The 23,771-nt window shown below is 35.2% G+C and overlaps 1 protein-coding gene across 7 annotated transcripts in view; it reads right to left on the minus strand.

Annotated features, from left to right (window-relative positions):
* CCSER1 (coiled-coil serine rich protein 1) overlaps nt 1-23,771 on the minus strand; it is a 1,293,520-nt gene that overhangs the window by 1,269,396 nt on the left and 353 nt on the right. The gene's annotated exons all lie outside the window — the stretch shown is intronic.

Here is a 23,771-nt window from a genome sequence, read left to right on the forward strand (position 1 = left end):
ACCATGTTAATAGAATCTACAGTTCACAATGCAAAATTTTATAATAGAGATAACCCTATAGCAATCAAAGGGAAGAGATGTTTAAGTTCTGTACCTACATACTGAGATGTAATTAGGCATTTTCCCAACTTGCTAAATGGACTGAAGAAAGTTAAAATAAGAATGTAAGTGAACTTCAAAATTGGGACAGAAAAGTCATCTTACAAATAGACAAACTGTCTTTTAAAAGAGCAAGAAAATCAGGCAACCATGTAAAGACTGGTAAGAATCCCAGGGATAAACTTAACAAATCAAAGCAGCTGGTGAAATACATCAAAGATAAAGTGTAATTGTTACCAACCACTTCATTTTGTTGTTTCAAACAACGCTCTCTGTCTTCAGCATACTTTTTCATCTCTTTGTTTCGTAGATTCTCAGCTTCTTTTGCTTGAGTGATAAGCATCATTTTTTCTTCTAGCCATTTCTTTCTGTCGGCTTTATATTTATGTTCAGATTCCTATATATATATAAATAATACAAGTAACTATCACATGCTTAAATAATACTTAAGTCATAGTCGACAAATTTATTTTTAGAACATATTCATATAAACCATCACTTTTTTACCTTTTTGAAAATTAAAAATAAGTGTTTTTCCTTAAACAATGATAAAATCAGAGTTTATTTCAGATTATAAAATGAACGCTGCTGATTTCCTTTTCTAAAAGGACTTCCTTTTATAAACCTATTTTGCTATGAAGTCCATTTAAGGACTCTCCTTCATCAGTGACCTTAAGAACAAATAAACAATCTCTTATTTCTGAAAGAGTTACAAAGACCCAAGTCTTTCTAAATGTCAGAAAAGAAAAAGTCTTGGTTTGTGATGGTCATTTCTAATTGTATGGTTTCAAAAATAAAATATTCCTGGGTATACAGGATGCAAAAAGTAACTTGTGCAACAGGGTATTCATGAATCTGAGGAACACTGAGAATGGCTAGACTGAGAAGAAAGCTGATCAGTAATTTCCATTCCAGAATTACCAAGTTTATAATCTATGTGATTACATCATTCAAGAAGAACATAAAATAAAGGAATACTCCTTAATATGAACATTCCCAATATAGTTAATATTTTTTCATAAGTAATGGAGTATTTACTTTGTTCTACCTGCTTTGGGATTTTCCCAATTAGGGTAAATTCTAGAATATATAATTAATAGTTAATGAAATACTTTTTATTTGTTCACTATCTGATTACACATAGCATGTATTTAAGAAAATAATTTAGATGCAGCCAACTTTTTAAAATCACTATTATGCTTTCTTCAATCTCAAAACTAGTTCCTTCTAATAAAATGTATAAAATTTTAAGTGGTATTTGGTAAACCCCATTAAAAAATATTTCCTCCACATGTTGTATTCTTTTTTTTTTTTTTTTTTTTTTTTTTTTTTTTTTTTTTTTTTTTTTAAACAAAAAAAAAAAAACAAACAAAAAAAAGACAACATTCCTATTCCTATGCCCTAATGGAGGAAAGCAGACATACAGGAGAGTTTGTGTTAGGGGCTCTGCTTGATAGCACGAGAGAATGTGATAGAGGAAAGAAGAGTTTAGCTAAAGCCAGAAGCACTAATTAACAGTGAGATCATAGGAAATACATTTAATTTCCAATCTCAAGCGTGTCCACTGTAAAACCAAAATCAAAACCAAAATAACTGTCCGGTAAGGCTCAAGTGAGAGTTTGGAAAAGTAGTTTATAGTCTAATTCTTCTCCCGAGGAATGTTGTAGTTGTGGTTGTTCACGGCAGGTAGAAAGATCCCTTACCTCTCTGATTAAAAAGCCCTTTACTCCATGACCATAAGCACATCTGTGTCAACACTGCACTATAACATATACATTTTGTAGAGAAAAAGCATTCCTTTGTGCATTGTTTTTACTATGTGGTCAACCCAGGTATGCTCTCCACACAAAACATTTATACATAATTTTTTTTTATTATGACTGAATATTTTCAAGAGACTATTACTGGGTTTTTTCATAGTAAATTCGTGGGCACTCCAGGAGATCTACAAACTACTAGAACATACAAACACTATTTTTTTGTTTGTTTGTTTATGAACACATGCTTATTTGGGGGATAAAAGAAGGACCATTAATTTTCTCAACTCCCAAAAGCTGCCTGTTATGGGAAAAAGTTAAATTACTAAAACTCCCTTTTGAAACAACCTTCTAATAAATTATCTTGGTCAAAATTATTCACATTCTAACTTACAGAAGTTCACAATCTCAAGGAGTACTATTTTTTTTTCTTTTAATAAAGTCACATTAGTATAGCCAATGGAATGGCATTTCTGTTTTCTAACATAAATGCAAAATTATTTTAAATGTTTGTGTTTATGGATTATTCTTCTCACTTTCAAACGTGAAATAATTTCGTCAAGGAGATTTCCTAGGATTTTAACGCTCTTGCTTCCACTACACTGAATTCTTCAAATACTAATAGTTTGAGGTACATATTTAATAAAATCACTTTTCAGAATAATTTATGGTAGCCTTTTGGGTGCTTGAATATTGCCAAAATTACTTCTATTTTTTTCTTTTATTATTTTTAAATTGAAGTATAGTTGACACCCAATATTACACTAGTTTCAGGTGGCCAATATTATTTTTATATCTGTGGGTATCAGACGCCTAGATATCAGGTATACACATGATTATTTTAATAAAGCAGAAATAATTTCTGGCTTGTAAAGTTCCTTTTTCAGTAGAACATTTTATTTGATATAAGCAGTTAAATAAGATAAAATGAAATTACAACTTATTCCAGCACACACAAGCTAAGCAGTCATTGACACATTGATTAATTTTTCTGTGCCTCCATTTTTATAAACAGATATGGGAACTAAAAACAACCTAATTCACAAGGTTGTTCTGAGAATAAAACAAGACCATGAAAATTGAGCACTCAGCACTGTGCCTTGCATATAAAAAGTATTCAATAACTGTTAAGTTTTTTAAGTTTTTATTTTTATTTTTTTAAAGATTTTATTTATTTATTTGACAGAGAGAGAGAGACAGCCAGTAAGAGAGGGATCACAAGCAGGGGGAGTGGGAGAGGAAGATGCAGGCTTCCAGCAGAGGAGCCGGATGCAGGGCTCGATCCCAGGACTCCGGGATCACGCCCTGAGCCTGAGCCGAAGGCAGACGCTTAACGACTGAGCCACCCAGTCACCCCAAGTTTTTTAAGTTTTTTAAACAAAGTTTTAAAAACTAAGTAACAAATAAATCACTGAATAAAAGTAAGTTAATAAATACATAAAATGACCAAAATAGAGTAGTAACCTAAAGATAATCAAAAGAAACACTGTTTTAACTTAATAAATTATTGAGATCATGAAAATGAATAATCTTATACATTACTTTTATAAGGATATCTTAGTGTCTTAAAAGGAAGTAGATAAACGGCATTAATGGTGATCTGACAAAAGTCAAATACATAAGAGCCTGGCCAAAGCAATGCCCCATCCTCAAGTTAAGGAAAATTGATCATATTTTAGTGAAATATTTTCAAAAGCATGCTGTTCTAATAGATGTATTATTCTTTGGATCAATAGTCATCATCTATAAAGATATCTCATGAACATTAACTAGCCACATTAAAATTGGTAATATAAAGTTATACTGATTTAGCCAACTTCAATAACAATTACAAGCTGAAAAATTACCAATACTTAACTAAATTTTCCAAACCCCTACGTCCCTCTTTTATTATTTAATTCACGTCTCTCTTGTGATCTATTCTGTGAACCAAGTACAAGCTGCCAAACCAAACTTGTCAGGAATCAGGATGACGGTAACTTTTTTTCCAGGAGACATCAGAGGTAGTATAAGTACTGTAGGACAAAAGATTTTAAGAAAAAAAAAGATCTATAGATCATATCCTTAACATTTATTAAATTTAGACATGACAAAAAGCATAATATAGGACAAGTATTATTTTAAAAAAGTATTATCTTACACTCTAAAAATTTAAAGACACTTTATATATTAAAGTATTCTTCTGACCTGTTCTTACACTGTAGATTAAAATTCTACATCTGTGCTTTATAAATTTGGTTTCACTTTTCAAAAAACTAGAAATGTAAGAATATAAAAAATGAGGTTACAGAATCATACATCAAAAGAACAGTATCTCGCTTGTTCTTGCTCACTACTTTAGTTGGATATTTTACTCTGAAACATTTTTCCCATTCAAAGTTTATTTTCTGATGAAGTCTTGGGAAGGTAAGAATGTTACTTCCTAGGTGCCTAATAGCAGTTACAATTTCAGCAAATGCCAACTACAAACTTTAATAGTGGTTCACAGATTATTTCAAAAAAATCTCACTTCTTTCATCATCTGTCAATGTTACAAGAAAAAAAACTGCATCCTATGATTGCATGTATCATCCTAATATGAAAACTCAATTCATATTTTTCATTTTTGTAATCTGTAGGATTTTATTACACATACTAACCAAAGTTAGTATTACACATACTAACCAAAGTAGAATTTTATTACACATACTAACCAAAGTTGTTCAAACTAAGTTTGAACTTCAGACTTAAAAAATTTCCAAAGGGGTGCCTGGGTGGCTCAGTCAGTTAAGCATCTGTCTCTGGCTCAGGTCATGATCCCAGGGTCCTGGGACTGAGCCCCATGTGAGGCTCCCTCTCAGTGGGGAGACTGCTTCTCCCTCTGCCTCTCCCCTACTTGTTCCCTCCTTCTCTCTCTCTAATAAATTAATAAATAAAACCTTTAAAAAATATTTCCAAAGGATGATGACATAGTAAAGGGAAAAAAGTTTTTGGTTATGAGACACTTTGTTGTTTGAAAATATACTAATATAGTCAGAATAGTAACAAGAATCTATAACACCACCTTTAAAACAATGATTGCATAAAGATCATATTCCTCTAACAATTCAGATAGCTGTAGTCAGTTCCTATATCCACGGACTGTGAATTTAAATATGCTGTGTTGGAGAAAACAGGACAGCAATGAACGTTTATTTTTTTTTTAAAGATTTTATTTATTTATTCGACAGAGATAGAGACAGCCAGCGAGAGACGGAACACAAGCAGGGGGAGTGGGAGAGGAAGAAGCAGGCTCATAGCTGAGGAGCCTGATGTGGGGCTCTATCCCATAACGCCAGGATCACGCCCTGAGCCGAAGGCAGACGCTTAACCGCTGTGCCACCCAGGCGCCCCAATGAACGTTTATTTTAAAGACAAGAACATATAACACAAAAGGCAAGCAGAACCACAGTTATTGTTTCTTTTACCCTTCCTAATTTTATTTTATAATGTAACTATTTAATTATTTAATTGTTATTTTGATTATGTGGCATTCTACATTCACTGAGCTGGGGTTACCCTATGCATAAAAAATGATGCGTTTTGTTTGTGAAATTGGAAAGGTGCTCCACTCTCAGATTTTGATTTGAAATCTAATTGGGGCCTACGAGATCAGAATATTTTAAAGGTAGAAGGTAACAAAAGAGTAGGATTAGCATTTCAAATGTCATCTAGAAAGCAAATAAAATTAATTTTTTAAATATTTTTATCATTTTACCTGACATCTGGAAGTTTATTGGCTATCAGACTTTTCCTTCTCAAAATTATGTGTAGCCAGAAAACAGATTTTATTTACTAACAGAAACATAATAATGGTCCCAAAACTTTGTAGAAATATTACTCAAGTAGTAATTAATTTGGATGAGCTGATCCCTTTGGTTGATTTTTATTATGTTAGATAATAAGAGTTTAATTATTGGATGATACAAAAAAGTATATAACTGATCAAAATGAATTAATGGAACATTGAATTCACAAAGGGAAACGAAGCCTTAGAATAAAATACTTTAAATGAAATTTTTCCACAGGCATATTACCTAGTGATTACAATAGTCTGAATTTCTGAAATTGGTTCCATGTAATTGTGGTGTACAGAAAGTATAAAAATCCTATGTGACCATTCTGCATTCTCTAAGCACACTAAATAGCCAAGGTCCCCTAAGAATCCAGTTATCATTCCACGCCCAGAATGACGACTAGATATGCATGCTGTAATCACGTTCCACTACTTTATCACTTCTTTTTCCTCACTACTTAAGATTTGACTCAGCCGCGCCAGTATGTTCATTGACTCAGTCACAGTCCACATTCACAAAAACTTCTAACTTACATACAGGGCAGTGGCAGGGAAGCAATTATCAATAGTTGTTGCTGGGATGAATGTCACCAGAGGTATACAGTGATCCACATGTACCTGACATAATGATGTTTCACCTAAAATAACCTAGTCACCTACAAGTCATATTAAATGGGAAACAACAAAGATGTCATCCACAGGGTTTGAAATTGTAATTAATCCCAATGAATAATACAGGTAGCCTTCCACAATAAGGTTGCCCTAGCAAGAATGTGCTAGGGCACATTCTTGACCAGGCAAAATGTGGGACCAAGTTCAGGGAAGCTGTGAGCTACACTAAAGTAAAATTTCAAGAAACAAATTGCAACTGCTAAGTTTTGGCAGGAAAAACAGTAGATGGAACAACGTGACAAGTGTTTTCTTTCACTTAAAAAAATTATAACTTGGCTGCTGAAGTAGTCCTATAAGCAATGGGTATACAAATAAGTTTGAGAGGATTCAATATGAAAAGTATTTACAGTTCTTCACATGTATTAAAGATGTCAGCAAGCCAACAGCAAATACGGGATCTAGGGCACTGCTCAGGCTGAGTGACTGTGGGCAATTCACAACCTCCTTGAGCACAGTTTATTTCCCCATAAAATGAACAAATATTATTTTATTCTATATTAAACTTTGCATCTAGTACAATTCCTTTCCAATCTTTTTTTTCTTTCTCCCTTCCCAGAAATTACCCCAAAATTTGGTATATACAACATGCATTTTTATACATAGTATATATCTATAGACAATACATCATTTTGATTTGCATATTTAAGACTAACATGGTTTTAAACTCTAACAAGCGTATTTCTGTTAAATCATTAAGATTGTCACTATTTACTATTGTAAAAAATGCTGCATTGAAGTTTTTTTAAATGTATTTAATGTATTTTAATGTATTCTGATGTGCACAAATTTCTTTAATGTAAAACCTAGGACCAAGCCAAGCAGTGAACTGCTTGATCACTGACTCTTCATAACTTCAACTTTACTAAGTTACCAAAGGGTCTTCACAGTTTTTCTAATGATTTACAATCTCACAAGAAATGCATATACTCCAAATATAACAATACTCCACATTCCCACCAAAACTCAGTAGTGCCAAACTTTTTCTTTTGTCATTTTGAGCACTATGAAATGACATTCCACTGTTTTAATGTACATTTACCTATTAATAAGATTGAGTATATTTTCATGTTTATTTTCTAGTGAGTTTCCTCTTTTATGAGCTTCCAGTTCATATCTTTTAATCCATTTATTTCTATTGGGTAATTAGGTCATACTATCATTGGGTTGGTGGCTTTCTTTATATATTCTAGTACTTAACTAGTTATATTTATTGCAAATATTTTCTTATCTGTGGTTTGCTTCTGATGTTCAGATGGTCTTAATTTTAATTAAAAGCATCAATGGGGCACCTGGGTGGCTTGGCTGGTTAAGCGTCCGACTCTTGGTTTTGGCTCAGGTCAGGATCTCAGGTTCTGTGGGCTGGGCATGGAGACTGCTTGATATTCTCTCTCTCCCTCTTATACTGTCCCTCCCTCCTCTCCTGGTCTCTCTCTCTCTAAATAAATAAATAAATAAATAAATAAATATCAACAGTTTCCTCTAAAATTATCAATTACTTCTGTTAAATTTTTGCTTTTAGGACCTTGTTTAAGTTATCCATCTCTACACAGAGGTAATGAAAATACTGTTCTATACTTTCTTCTCTATACTTTTAGGTTTTATGCATTTTTTTTAATTTTGTGATTTCTGGAGGACATAAACACAATGTCTATATTTAATAAAAATTTATAAAACAAATATATAAGGCACAAACTTCAACAAATTCACACACTACCAGGAAATGTGAGGCTAACAAAAGTAATATGGATAGGGGAAAACAAACAAACAAACAAACAAAAAACTGGTTCTGGGAAGAATAAAGTTGTTAAAAAATAAAGGAAAAATTCATTTATCCTTTCATTCATCCACATAACTAAAACTTACTAAAAACCTACCTGATATACACACACACACACACACACACACACACACATATTTATATATTATTATTTATATAAATAAAAAATATTTATATAAATATTGATATAATTATATTATATAATTTATATATTTATATATTGTATACATGTTATATATTATATATAACATTTATTTATACTTATATATATAACAGATATAGATTAAATTTATAATATAGATTAATGCCTGCTATGTGTATATGTGTGTGTTTTTGTGTGTGTACATGCTTGCCAGGAAACAGGAATACAATGATGGGAAAAAACAGACAATCTCTATTCTCATGGAACTTATCATCTAAGAAAAAGAAAAAAATATTATCTAAATAACCTCACAAATAATTATAAAGTTACAGCTACCTTAAGTGCTATGGCTCTCTAAGAGCTTATGCTTATGGCTCTCTAAGAGCTTAGACTAGTTTAGAGAAGTGATGTTTGAGTTGAGACATGAAGATTAGGAAGAAACTGGATAAATAAAGCAGAAATGGAATGGCATTGCAGGCAGAGGAAGAACGTGCACAAAGGTCACAGTTACTTTTTATTGTCTCTCTTCCTCCTCCTCTACTGAACTAAGCAATAGAAACACCATCATACAGGATTTGTGTTTAGTCTCCTTTGTACTCAAAAGTAAGCCCTGTTCATTGTTCATACATCCAACATTGGTACTGGTGTCTGGCACACAGTGGATGTTCAATAAATACCAAGTGATCTGAAGCAAAACTGTTCAATTTTGCAATATATGTGCAATTTTACAATTGCTACTTCAATATATGTATTCTTTCATTCTGAAAAACTGGACAGAGCTTATATTCCAAAATATAGACCTTGACAGAAACACTCAAAATCTATGCAGCTTACGAGACAAAGTTCCAAACGAAACCATAAAAAAATTTTTTATAAAAGTCTTATATGGGGGCACCTGGGTGGCTCAGTCATTAAGGGTCTTCCTTTGGCTCAGGGCATGGTCCCAGAGTCCTGAGATTGAGCCCCACATTAGGCTCCTCCACTGGGAGCCTGCTTCTTCCTCTCCCACTTTCCCTGCCTATGTTCCCTCTCTCGCTGGCTGTCTCTCTCTCTGTCAAATAAATAAATAAAATCTTTAAAAAAAAAAAAGTCTTATATGCCTAAAACGACATGTAAAATTCCTAATTAAAAAAAAAACAGGAAATGCATCAACTTTTTCCTTTTTAAAAAAAAATGAAAGTAGATTTGTGAAAAGGGTATCCCTCTATTGCATTTTGCATGTGCCTGCATTAGTGTACTTTGAATTCAGCTATAATTACTTGCTAAAGCTAAATATGAATATGCTATGGAAAAAAACCACACATGAAACAACTTCAACATTTTACTAACTTAATTCCTGGATTTACCGGTTTAGGAGCTAATTTATACTATAGAAAAATGCACTGTAGCAGAACAGGCTGTACTTAATTGTCTGGTGCCAACTAGGTACTGCTCACACCTCAGAGTGCAGCAAAGGAAACTCCCCAGGCGGGTGAAAGTCATCATGGAAGGTTTCATGGAGTTAGGCCAGTAATGACAGCTGAGATTTGCATAAACAGAAAGGATTAAAAGCGTATGTTGTGTGTGTGAGGGTGTTCTAAGTTACATGACCTTAACAAAGTGGAAGATCTATGTTTGGATTATCAAGGTGTGGTTGAGTTTACAGAGGGCCTCAAAAGCCAGGCAGACAAGTTCATATTCATTGAATAAGGAAATAGAAACAAAATACAGTTTTAAAATGAGAAAGTGCCAGGAGAAACACCCATATAGAGTCAGTAAAGAAAATGTTTGCTGCTCTCTGCTATGTGAAAAGCAAGATTATCAATAAATCATGACAGTACACTTCTCAGACCTGTTTCAGTATATAGTGAATTAGCTTTGCATAGGCTGAATACAAATACAAATCCTTTAATGTGCTAAAATGAATGTATGTATAGCCAACATTGTCTAAATGAAGTTGACCTGCAAGTGGGCAAGCATACCTTTCATAATCCAATTTTACAAAGGAGTCCTCCTTAAATTAATAAGCATAATAACCTGGCATATTAACCCTTGACATGAATTTTTTTTTTTGGTTGCTCATAGAGAAAATGACATTTGATTGACAAGGTTGAAAAGCAGTTTCACTCTTCAAATTTACTTATCACACAAGCATCCAAATACATGTGGTTCTTCCACTAGAATTAACACACTTAAAATACATAGCCTCCATCATTCATTTTCTTTAAATTATTCAACTGCCTAGCATCGTCTCTTACTCATAAGACATCCTTAATAACTAATTACAAAATTAATAAGGAACAAATAAACGATGACCTCTGTCTAAAAATGCCAATAACTGATCAATGATAAGGTACCTCTGGCCAAAGGAAAAACATGCATACATCAACTTATCATGTAAATCAAAGAGGGCTTTTTAACATAATATCCCTTACCCACTGTGATGGTTAAACTGTATGTGTAATTTTGGCTTAGTGATGGTGCCCAGTTGTTCCATGAAACACTAGTCTAGATGTTGCTGTGAAAGTATTCTTTAGATGTGATTAATATCTACAATCAACAATGTGCATAGGCCTCACCCAATTTGAAGGGCTTAAAAGCAACAACTGAACTTTCTTGGAGAAGAAAAATTTCTACCTCAAACTGTAACACAGAAATGTTACTTGAGTTTCTAGCCTGCTGGCCTTCCCTACAGATTTCACGTTGCCAACCTCCACAATCACATGAGCCAATACCTTAAAATATATCTTCTTAGAGTAAATGATATAGATATATACACTATTGGTTCTGGTTTTTTTGGAAAGCCCTAACTCATTAACCTCTCCTTTTCAAAAAAAAAAAAAAAAAGAAGAAGAAGACGACGACGACGGTGACTAAAATCACCTGCATTATTAAGAGAAATTTATACAAGACAGATCCCATTATAAGACATTATATTAATTTACGCACGTGTATGTTTGTACACACATGTACTTACAAAGATTGATCCAAGCATTTTGACTTAATGTCATAGAAATTTTCTAGTAAAAAATTTTTAATTAATATTTGTACAGACTCTTAAACTGGTTTTGATGGGGGTGTGAACTGCATTGCCTTCTTTTGTTGAAGAAGAAGAATGTAATCACAGATAGCATCTTTTCCTGACCACACTCCAAATCAGAAGCAATCATCACTTTTGGTCCCCAAGGAGTCCTAGTCTTGACTGAGTGCTGAGGATTCCTGGAGTTGCACTTACACAACACGAATGCTTTGCCTGATTACTAAAATTTATCCCTTTCTCCTACCAGTTTCATTATAAACCACCAAAACTGTGAGCACACATCATACTCACTCCTCAATTTTAAGGCAACTTTTCTTTTCAATAGATTGAAATACTATTTATAGGAATACTTCATCTCTAGTACTACTTTAAAAAATGGCTGTAGTGGTTTTTAATTCATAAAATTAATAATGATATTATTTAGCAAAGAAATTACTAGTTTTCCATACTGTGAGTTTATGTAGGATGGTTACAGAAAACTGCTTTATTCATTTTTTAATTTTAACACTTTTAAATCCTTTCTTTTAAATCTACGTTATTTTGAATGTATATTTCTATGAGTTCTAAATCTAGGTTCCCAAGGGGAGAAAAATCACAAAGAAATATAACTTTTCTTTTTCTGTTTCATAATTGACACATTGCCTCTGATAATATGTGGGAAATAAAGACAGGAAAGAGAAACACATAATGTCCAGGATATAGTATATATACTCCAAAAACATGAAAAATAGAACTATAAAGTGAAAATATCCTCCATGAAAATGCCACACAACTATTTTCTACAGCTCATGCCCCTGAAATATAGGGAATTTCTGACCAAAAGAAAAACCAGTACCTAAGCTATTTTTGAAATATTCTTATAAGGGAAGATTCATAGAGGCACATAATTTACCAACATCATGTAAAAGTGATCAGCAAGTCATTACAAAACCAATGACAGGATGTCCTACTGTTAATAAAAGTTTTTCTATGATGATGAAGTCACTTACTGCCACATTGGACACTCAGAGCAATGCTATGTGCAGGGGTGGAGTAATGGAAACAAGCACACTTACTCTTTATGGCAGTCCAGGTCACTAGGGTGTCTATAAGAAACAGAAAAGAACTCTACCAACTTCCATTCTCAGCAAGGACCAAGGATATTATGGGTACTGCAACTGGGAACTAAATTATAAGCTTCAGGAAAAGGGAAACTATGTATGTCTCATTAACCAATATATACACAGGGCCTAGTACCATTTGTTTACTGAATAAAAGAACTCTGTCAGCCTCATGTGGCCTCAGATTTTTAGACATATCAAAATGGGGATCTAGGTTATGGGATTTGAGAGGAGATCTCATATTCCAAAGGCCTTAGAAAGTGAATGTGGCGTGGATGTTCTGGGTTCTATTTTCAGGAAGTGACAAACCACAGTCTCCTTTGACCCTACCCTCTGTATCAGCCTATACTACTTACTTCCTTAAACCTTGCTAATCCCTTAACAACACCTGTGGTGTATATGCCCATACTTCCTGGTCCTTTCATTTTTTTTTCTCAAGACTTTTAGCCATTTTAAGTTACTCGGTTCAGTTAAGAACAAATTTTCAGTCTATGAAAAAGTCATGAAGAGCAATACTCAAAGTGAGCCTGGGTGTGATTTAGGATAGTGGCTAAAACAGGGAGTAGTTCACACAGACGGACAAAATTCAAGTCACTCTGAAGCAGTATTCACTTACTTATCAATTACTGAGGATCTTCACATCACTGATTTAGACCAGCTGCTTGAAAACAGAGTGAAATACAAAATTCTTTTCCTCATAGAGCTCACACTTTAATGGGCATAAAGCACAAGCAAGCAGTGAATTATGATACTATAAACGGAGATGGCTCCCAGAATAGGCTTCTTGCATAGGATTGTGGTAGGTGTACTTGAACTTACACTTGAATTAGGCTTTGAAGGGCCCACTAGAATAAACCAAATGATGACAGGTTAGTCACTCCAAGTGAATGATGTAGTGTCTGCAAAGATAGGCTCTAGGATTCGCAAAAACAAAAACTGTTTTGCACAATTTTGCAAGAGGGTTTCAGCAGGAGCCTAGTACCCTGGATAGCTCCCCTCCACAGAGGTGACTGGAGACCCAAGCATCGCATACTGGACTGGGGTGAAGGACCTCCAGAACTTCAGAATTACCAACCTATCCTGTATTCAAATTAAAACTCTTTGGCTTTTAAAATACCTCATTCATTCATGTCCTAAACAGACCTCTGGGGCTTTGTGCTTTTTGTATCATTATCCAATGAGTTCAGGTTCACTGCTCTTCAGAAATATTTTAGGTGGCAAGTCTTTCCTTCTCTTACTAAAGGGTTAGCTCTGTAGTGTCTTTATCCCTTTATACCTTTAGTGTTTCAAGCAGTGCTTGGACTTGGGACACTCAAAATTCCCTTAGGGTTGATGAAGAAGGTTATCTCCTCAACACCACCATATTCACACGTTCATTACACTGTAGGAAATACCTCTCAAAGTTAATTTGAGCAATAATGTCGCTATAAGTTTATATGCTTGTTATGCACAAATTTCTAATGATTTTTTTAAAAGATTTTATTTATTTATTCGACAGAGATAGAGACAGCCAGCGAGAGAGGGAACACAAGCAGAGGGAGTGGGAGAGGAAGAAGCAGGCTCTCAGCGGAGGAGCCTGATGTGGGGCTCGATCCCATAACGCCGGGATCACGCCCTGAGCCGAAGGCAGACGCTTAACCGCTGTGCCACCCAGGCGCCCCTCTAATGATTTTTTTAATGGCCCAATTTAGTGGTCTATATTTTTAATAATACTCCTTTAGGAAGCGCATTCTAACTTTAAGTAACTCATTTATTAACAAATACTTTTAGTGCTCCTGGGTCTTTGTGCATATGGATACAATAAAAATCAAAACAAAAATCAAATTAACTACCCTTGAGCTATCTTCCCAGTGATTAACATCCTTTGAAAATTTAGGAATCCTGAAGTCCAGATCCATCAGTTTTGTTATCCATAAAATATCTTGAAACTTTACCTAAAATAAATTACACTTATCTACATTTCTAATATTGAATTTGAACTACTTTTTCCTTTCCCTAACTTTCTCATCTGATGTTTCTGTATACTTTGTATGTTTTTCCCCTTTCAAGTCTTTCTTGAATATCCTGTGTTAGAAAGCATTACTCACTAAACATATTTCATATATTCAGACTTAATGCTCTGGTATACCTATAAATAAACAAAACCAAACAAACACAGAACCAGTTTCTGAAGGAAGAATTGCCTAAAATGTTAAAGCCTACATTTGCTTTACTTTTGCCGTACCTTTATTCATGTTTACTTGCTTGGTTTTATTTGTAAATCTAATATAGGTTTGTGATATATCATTTGCTATCGCCCAAAACAAATAAACAAAAAAGCCATAATATGATAATAACAACTAATTAACAGAATCACAGTATTTAACTACTTCCAGGCAAGAGTTAATTGCAGGGAATGGGTACATAAGAAACATGACATGTTAGTCTGAGTCTGGTTGATAGAGAAGGTATATCACTGAAACTCCCAGGAGAGCTGAATAGGGGTAGTTCAGCAGTATCTGAACACAGGGATACTCTCCAGTTTTCATTAATGGATAAGGAAAATCCAAGAACCTATCACACCTTCCGCAGTATATTTCTTCAGCTGTTCAATATTCCAAACATATCATATTCAAATAAGTTTATGAAGAATGGAGAAGAGCCAGATCATGTTGAAATTAACATTCGACTAGAAAAAGAAAATCAGGGAAACCCTAAGAATGTATATGCACATTCCACACATCTTTGTATACACATATCACATTTGGGTACCAAACAAAACATGAAAGAATGTGTTTCATTTATTATGGATTAAGCTATTCAGAAACTTTAGGACCCCAGGTGGTACATTCTTTTTGAAATAGATTGACTTATACATAATAAGCATTTACAAAATGTTTCTTGTCAACGATGATGAATGTGACACCGCCAGGTAAAGGAAGATTACATGTAGCAAAATAAGGTAGTCCAGTGATGGTCAGAACCTGGTAAAGATCTGCACTAGAGTCTGGGAAATGCTATAGAGACCCAGCTATAAATACTTTCAAGAAGTCCAACCAGCCTGAGTATCTGGGAGCATGGCAATGTGCTATAAGTAGTTGGCATCATGGAAATGATGAGTACTGGAAATGAAGCATGCTTCTAAGGGCTGGTGAGCCCTAAGGGCTGGGTCTAAGAGACCCAGAAGAGTGATATTTTGGGGATAGTCTGCTGGCACATAAAAGGACTCAAGAAATGAAGTCGTTTTAGACAGAGGATCCCAGTCTTTAAAGAAATGAAGAAAGCTCTGTCAAAAGAAAGTCCTTGCTCAAATCCTAGGAGAAATGGTGACAATTGGGCAATTTATCAAGATGCACAGAAAAATATCAGGTGAGAACTCAGTTTCAGTTATAAGAAAGAAGCATTACTATAAATGTTATAATATTAGGCTGGACATCAAGGGTGGCTGATGCTAAGTCCCAAAGTGTTGAGTTAGAAACCAGTCAAGCTTCCTACTACATAGAAGGATTAGTCCTGAATCAGGGGCAAGGCTGAGGCTCTAGGCAATGACTAAATGATTCCAGAAACAGAAACAAGTTCTGACAAAAGCTACAAAATAGGCCATAAGTAAAATACTGTTAAACTACTGATATTTTTTTTTCTTCTTGTTGCTATGCATCTGTATTAACTCATGTTATTGACTGATTTAAACACATTATAAAATATGTAACTTTGTACAGTCTAGTAAGAGGGCTTCAGAATAACCAAATTCAACTCTTTAATTATCCACGGACTTCTACAGAATCAGCTTTTAATATTTCCTCTGCTACAAACATTTGAACATTGATTAAACCCACATTTAAATAAATAATTTGAAGATTAAAAGCCAAAAGAACTACATTGCTACTACCCTGTGATCATATTCCCTTGCTTGACCAAGGTACCCAACACTGTGTCAACCTTTTCAGAAGATAAGCTGTATATCTCCAAATATGGAGAATATCTAATGTTTGAACATTCTCTACATAAAGGCACTCAGTCTTCAAATTATACTTGTTTACATCTTAAATTTTTATTAACTAATTGGGAGATTCTGACCAAATGCGGGTAAGAGAACTGTGACTAAATGGCAGGGAGAGTGCATAATAATGGTATTGAAAAGCACAATAAGAAGAAGGGAGCTTCAGCCTTGCAAGAGCTCCCATCACTTGTTCAATCACCCAAAAAGCAACAACAGTATCACTGAAGAAGATAGCAACAGCATAGGATAGCACAGATAGTGCTGAGCCCTGAGTTAAATCAGGAATAAAAAGAAGATACACTCCTTCACATTCTCAGTCTACTGGTTTCATAATTTCTGCATCAGTGTAATTTTTTTTAAAGATTTTATTTATTTATGTGACAGAGGTGGACGGCCAGCGAGAGAGGGAACATAGCAGGGGAGTGGGAGAGGAAGAAGCAGGCTCCCAGTGTAGGAGCCTGATGTGGGACTCGATCCCAGAACGCCGGGATCACGCCCTGAGCCGAAGGCAGACGCTTAACGACTGCGCCACCCAGGTGCTCCTCTGATCAGTGTAATTTAAAAGAAAAAAAAAGTTTGGTTTAGATAGCTCGGCAGACCATATAACATAACCTCAATTTCCTCATTTCTAAACCATATACAAAAACAACTTGATAATGTTAGAAGAAATACATGGCATAATACATATCATGTAAGCCATGCTCAGCATATTAGAGCCATTGTTGTTCCTAGTGAAATATATCTCACCATTTGCAAAAGAGAAAGGAAAGCATTACCTATATTACATATGTCCTAGGACTCCCCATGTTTTAAAATCTTTTTTAAAGTATCTTTCTTTGGAAAAACTTAAAAAATATTTAGGATGATGGCATACAGTTACTCGACCAATATTTACTGGGCATCTTATTGTGTGTTAATCTTTGATGATACAATATTGAACCAATCACATAAATACACATAAAATTAATATTGCAGTAAGTACCCCAAGGTAGAAGAATACAGAACTAAAACGACGTATAATGGGGCAACTGACATAGCAAAGAAGGCCAAGATACATTTCCTTAGGGAACGGATGATTGAGCCTAAAACTCAAGTAGAGAAAAGGGTTGAGGGAGAGAAAGAGAGGCAGGAAGGGGGAGGGAGAGAAGAAGGAGAGGGAGAGGGATACTAAAGGAGTTACAGGATGTGAACACATTATCTTAAATCGTGAAAGATGTACAGATGTGGTCTAAAATTTATTTCAGCACTAACGCTTTGAGAATATTCCACACATGTGATTCTACTGTTGTGCAGCTGTCCCAGTCCAAAAATATCATAAGAGTTAACAGGACCAAACAGAAAACGGTCAAGCTTTGTACAGTGTGCATATTTTTATGAATACCAATAAGGCCTAGCCTGAGGTCTTTAGGGTCCAGTTAAATTCTAACTTTTTAAATTATTTCCCCAATCAACAGCAAATATATGCACAGGAATTAGAAACTCATTTAATTGCTTTCTTAAACACAGTTATAAACTTATACATACATACACACAGTTAAGATGAAAATCTTCTGATGGAGAGTGTTATACTTTCCAGATCTAAATAGTTAAACCTTAGTCATCTCTAACAGCTAAAGAAAGTACTCAGCTCCAAAACAGAGGGAAGACAAAGCCTTCAAGTTTCACTACAAAATACTCTATGTCAGTAGTTCTCAAACTTGAGAGTACATAAGAATCACATAGAGGACCCCAACCTAGAATTTCTGATTCAGTTTGTGGTAGGATTAGAATTTTAAGGAGTTCACTGCGGCTGCTGTTCAGGGAACCACATTTTGAGAACTACTGGTCTGGTTTAAAATTCACCATTAGACAAGGACGTGGAGAAAGGGGAACCCTCTTACACTGTTGGTGGGAATGCAACAGAGTGCACCCACTCTGGAAAACAGTACAGAGGTTACTCAAAAAGTTAAAAAGAGAACTAACCCACGACCCAGTGATTGCACTACTGGGTATTTATCCACAGGATACAAAATCGTGATTCGAAGGGGGACCTGCACCCTAATGTGTATAGCAAGAATGTCCACATTAGCCAAACTACGGAAAGAGCCCAGATGTCCCTCAACAGATAAATGGATAAAGATGTGGTGTATATATATATATATGGTATATATATATGGAATATATATATATGCAATACTACTCAGCCATCAAAAAAATGAAATCTTACCATTTGCAACGACGTAGATGGAACTAGAGGGCATTATGGTCAGCAAAACAAGTCAGTCAGAGAAAGACAAATACCATATGATTTCACTCATATGTGGAATTTAAGAAACAAAACAGATGAACACAAGGAGAGGGAAAATAAAATAAGATAAAAACAGAGAGGGAGAAAAACCATAAGAGACTCTTAATCATAGGAAGCAAACTGAGGGTTGCTGGAGGGAAGGTAGGTGGAGGGATGGAGTAATTAGGTGACTGGCATTAAGGAGGGCATTTGATGTAATGAGCACTGGGTGTTGTATGCAACTGATGGATCACTAAATTCTACCCCTGAAACTAATAATACACTATGTGTTAACTAAATTGAATTTAAATTAAAAAATTTTAAGAATCTAACCTACACTAATACTGAATTAAAAAGAAAAAAAAAAATCCATGGTCCATATTGACCTGGGAGGGAAAGCTTTCCTTCGTAGAAGGATGCCAGCCAGTAAATGTAAAAAAGAATTATGAAATCACCACTTTTCAACCCCAAATGTTCTATTTCAGGTCAGAATCAATAGATCCCAAAACCATTCAGTGAAAAGTTGTTGGGAAACAAGATATTCATATAGTTTTTAAAAAATAACTATTATACAGTCTCCACTTTTGGTGATGAGCACCAGGAGTTGTATGTAAGTGCTGTGTCACTAAATTATACACCTGCAACCAATATTACACTGTATGTTAACAGGAATTTAAATAAAAACTTAAAAAAATAATTTGCCATAAGTTAATGTTTCCTTTATATTTTATACTGGTATCAGAACATAGTTACAGTGTTCAAAAATTTTAATCAGCTAAATTAAAATTTAAAAAATGTTTAATGCAGTGTAAATATGCTAAACCAAAAGCAATATTTTAAATTAATATAGGTAGAGGGCTAGGCAGTTGGTCAAATAAACTGTGTCTGTCAATAATCAAAGCAGAAATCTTTCTTAAAAAATTTAATATCATACCACAGACACTAGTGAACAATTTCAACCACCACCTTTCTTTCTTCTCTTTTTATTTCTTTTCTTTCTTTCTTTCCTTCCTCTTTCTTTCAGCCATTTTATTTGGCTCACATGAACACAGCTTAAAATGCAATACAGTCCTTTAAATATAAGAACTGATAACAATCTCTTGGTACTATATCAACTGCAGTTTAGATTGGTCAGCTTTATATTTTTATATCATATTTAGTTTAAGCTACTTACTGAAGAATGGTTCATTAGGGTGTTTTGTATCAATTTCCCCATCTTTTCTCACTCCTTCCCCCACCTCAGACTTCATGTTTTATTGTTAACTGACACTCTTGCATAGTGAAGATAATATTTCTGATAGAAGTATATGTCCTCAATATAAAGCAAACAGATTTTGTCACTATCCAATAGGGAAATAATGCAGAAGCTGTCAGTCATACAGTAGGAGAGATTACATTATCAAAGTGATACACCTGTGACATATAGTCTAAAATCAAACTCAAAAGAGACCAATTAACAGATAGCCTGGTTTGTACTGTTACTATGTTGGAAATCATCCCATTCCTACATGAGTATGAAACTGGTGATTTAAGAGGCTTTTCGCTTTTGTAATGATTCTTATCTATTCATTGTCAACAAAATATATATATGAAAATCTTTTAATCCACCTAATCTGAAAGTAATTCTATTCTGTTATCTACTGAAAGTCATATCTAATATTTGTACTATTTCTTTACTGTCACCATAACATATTTCTAGGGTGTCATATTGAAAAGACAGGCTCAAAGTCAATTCAGATGTTTCCTCTTGTGTTCTTAAAATGAAGAAATTCATTTTAAACAGTTTTATGTTTCTATAAAAACAAACATATATACAAAGAAAAAAATAGCTAAGTTCGGAATGCTTAGAAATAGGACATGCTCTTTTTGTTAATACCATCTATTTACCATAAGATAGTCTAAAAAATCTTTAAAATCACTACAATTCTAAAATTATTCCCTATGAACCCTGCATCCTAGCACTATATTCATGAAAAATAATGTAAAGATATTTTAACTATTATGTGTGTGCACTCTAATAACTTTAAAATAAAAATATTACAGAAAATGTTATTTAATGGATTATACATTTTATATAAAGAATAAATATTAAGCATTCAAAGAATACTGGATATTAATATAGCTATTCTTTTACATATCTCATTCTATTTTCCTTTAGAGCAAATCTAAGAAGAGTTGGTTAAGGATGTACCTCAAACACCTCAATATAAAGAGATTACACCTGCCATCTTGATACTAATACCAAGTTCAACACTTTCCATATGATATGGTATTTTTAAATATTTAGAGTAAGTATCCTCTACAAACACATGTTGAGCATTTTGTTCACTAAAAGGCAATATAAAATCAAAGATTTGTATTCTTAGACACAGAAATTCAATTAATTTCAAAAATAGAGTATACAGAATGTTTGTACATCAAAAACCAACTCACACTGCCCTTTCCACAACAAATTCAACTGCTCTGCAATATCTAAATCTATTTCAAACAAACTCATTTCCCCTTATATCTTTCATTCTTTTCTATAATTCCAGGAGATTTGCATCTTATACCTCATACTTTCATCCACGAGTCATTAATCTTATTTATACTTTAAGATCAAGACCAAGCAAGTCTGACCTATCCCTGAAGCCTTTCAGACAAAACTCAATATGAAATATTATTATGCTCTGAATTCCTGCAGTCCTTGTTAGGCATGCAATCTCTTATTGTGATGGGTTGTTAACTCTGTTCAAGCACCTGCATCAGATTTGTCCCAGTTGGAGGGTAAGGTCCTGAAGGGTAAGGAAGTCTTATGTTCCTCCACGACTATCTATAGTACATGGCACATGGCAGGCCCTTTATTATAAGTAATATGTTGAGTAATAAAATGCAATGAAAAGTTCAATAATAAAATACAATAAAAAGTTTTTAATTTTCTACGTCATAAGCTTGATGTAAATTAATATTCTATAGTATAAATAATACATATTTTAAAGTAAGGAGTTACTGATTCTCTGACAGTGTCAAAGAACAAAATATTCATAGATACGACTTCTTAATGGTTTCAATAATACAATTCATCAAGTACATTTTTAAATTCCCCATTATATCTACATTCCAATGATTCAGGAAAGTTAAGGTAGCAATCCTCAGAGCGGGGCTCTCAGTCTAAGTCCTAACGCAAAATATAAAACTGCACATGCTCCAATGTTGAAGGTGTATCTCATTTATTTTCTTAAGTAATCTCTACACCCAACATGGGGCTGGAACTCACGACCTGATATCACAAGTCACATGCTCTATTGACTGAGCCAGCCAGGCACTAGGAAACTGTATTTTAAACCAATATGAATCTAACTAAATCAAAATAACAAATCCTTAACTCTCCTTGGTCTTCAAAATGAACAGGACTGTTAAGGAAAGCTACTTTCACACTGAAAACAACACCAACCAACAATTGGCATGTTTTGATCAAAGTACTGAGCTCCTTAATATCAAATGAAGACAAATCACTCTGGCAATAGGTTGACCACTTTACTTCTCTTTCTTCTCTGTGAAATTAATGAAGGGGTGGTTGGAATTTCAATGTTTTAAAAACACTGTGCTTGGCAGGCGCTTACAGACATTCCAATTTAAAATAATGAAGATACTGTCCTACTCTCTCAGTCACAACCCAGTCCGATGTTCTATAAAGGCACAGGTTACCACTTCTAAGAACAAACAAATTTGCTAAAGCATAATTGGTAGACACTGTCCCAAGTCATCTCTAAGCTTCAAGTAATGTCTTTGGAATTTGTACCTGTTATAAAGCAAACAGAAAAAGAAACCGAAAGAAAATGTGTTGCAGCCTAGATTAATAGTGTTTTAGGACTTTTCTTAATAGTTCTTAATCTGTAGTAATCGATATAAACTCAGTAGTTGTCTTACTTCTCTTTCCTCCCCAAGGCTTTTAATAAAACCAGCTTTACAGTAAAACGTGTGCATTATTTTTAATAGCCTTTCTTGGGGGTACAGATGAGAGAATATGTGTTACATTTCAGTGGGAAGGTATTCAACTGTAAAATATGAAAAATGAAAGCTACTGAAACCAAGTAGGTATTTTGTGTCTTGTGGGTCCTACTGATGGACTTAAGAGGTAAGAGAAGCGGAGAACAAGTACATAAAAACATTAAAGGGCAAGAGATCAGTGCCTTCTAAGAAACATTTTTTTCTACCTGTAAAAAGACAAGTGCATTCTGACTTCATTGCATATTCCAGATCCCATGAGAGAGGGGGGGGAAGCAGAATTGCTTCTCATTCTGAGAAAGAAGAGGAGAAATGAGAGAGAGGAACAGGGAAACGAAAGAGGGAGGACGAGGAGGAGAGAGAGAGAAGCCCAGTATATACTGAAGGAAACCCCGAGAAATTTCACAACTCTTTGCCATAAATAGCCTTTCTTCTCATTCTGGATACCTCCTCCTTTACATCAGCAAGCTCAGCCTCCACGCGCAGAGAAGCACCATTCACAAATCCCTCCGTCACCCCTTCGCGCAACCCTACCCCTTGATGGCACCGCCTGTACGAGTCCCTGGGACACAAGCCAAAAGCTGAGGGGGCGCCAAGGTTTCACCTCAGGGCTGATTATCTTTTCAGGTGAGCCAAAGCATTGATTAGTCATGAGCGCGAACGCACACGAATAAGCGTACACATACACACACACACCCCTCCCTGGAGCCCTTGACGCGCCACCACAAAGCAATTTGTTCACACTAAGTCGCTGCAGTTCCTGCCGCCGCTGGGGAGGGTCTCGCCTCCAATCCAGGAAGCTAGCGCCTGAGGACAAGCAGGCGGAGGCAAGAGGCGGTCCCGGCTCCGGCACTGCGGCTCCACCGGGAGCCCCGGGTTCCCCGCCCCCCTCTTCCTCCTCCTCGCCCCCTCCCCGGCTCCCGCAGCCCCGGGCGCCAGCGCTGGCCGACCGCCCCTACATGCGGGACACAAGCAGCGAGGGAGGGGAGCGGCCCGGAACCTGCGCCAACTCTTGCCTCTGGCCGGCCGCGCTCCGCATCGCCCTGGAGCGGCGGCCGCGGCCACCCGGAGCAGAGCGCTCAGGAGGAAAAGGCCACGCAGAGCGCTGGGAGTCGCGGGCCGGCAGCGCGCGAGCCCGTCCCCCCCCACCCCCGCCCCA

This window comes from Ailuropoda melanoleuca, chromosome 11, assembly GCF_002007445.2.
Source record: "Ailuropoda melanoleuca isolate Jingjing chromosome 11, ASM200744v2, whole genome shotgun sequence".
NCBI lineage: Eukaryota > Metazoa > Chordata > Mammalia > Carnivora > Ursidae > Ailuropoda > Ailuropoda melanoleuca.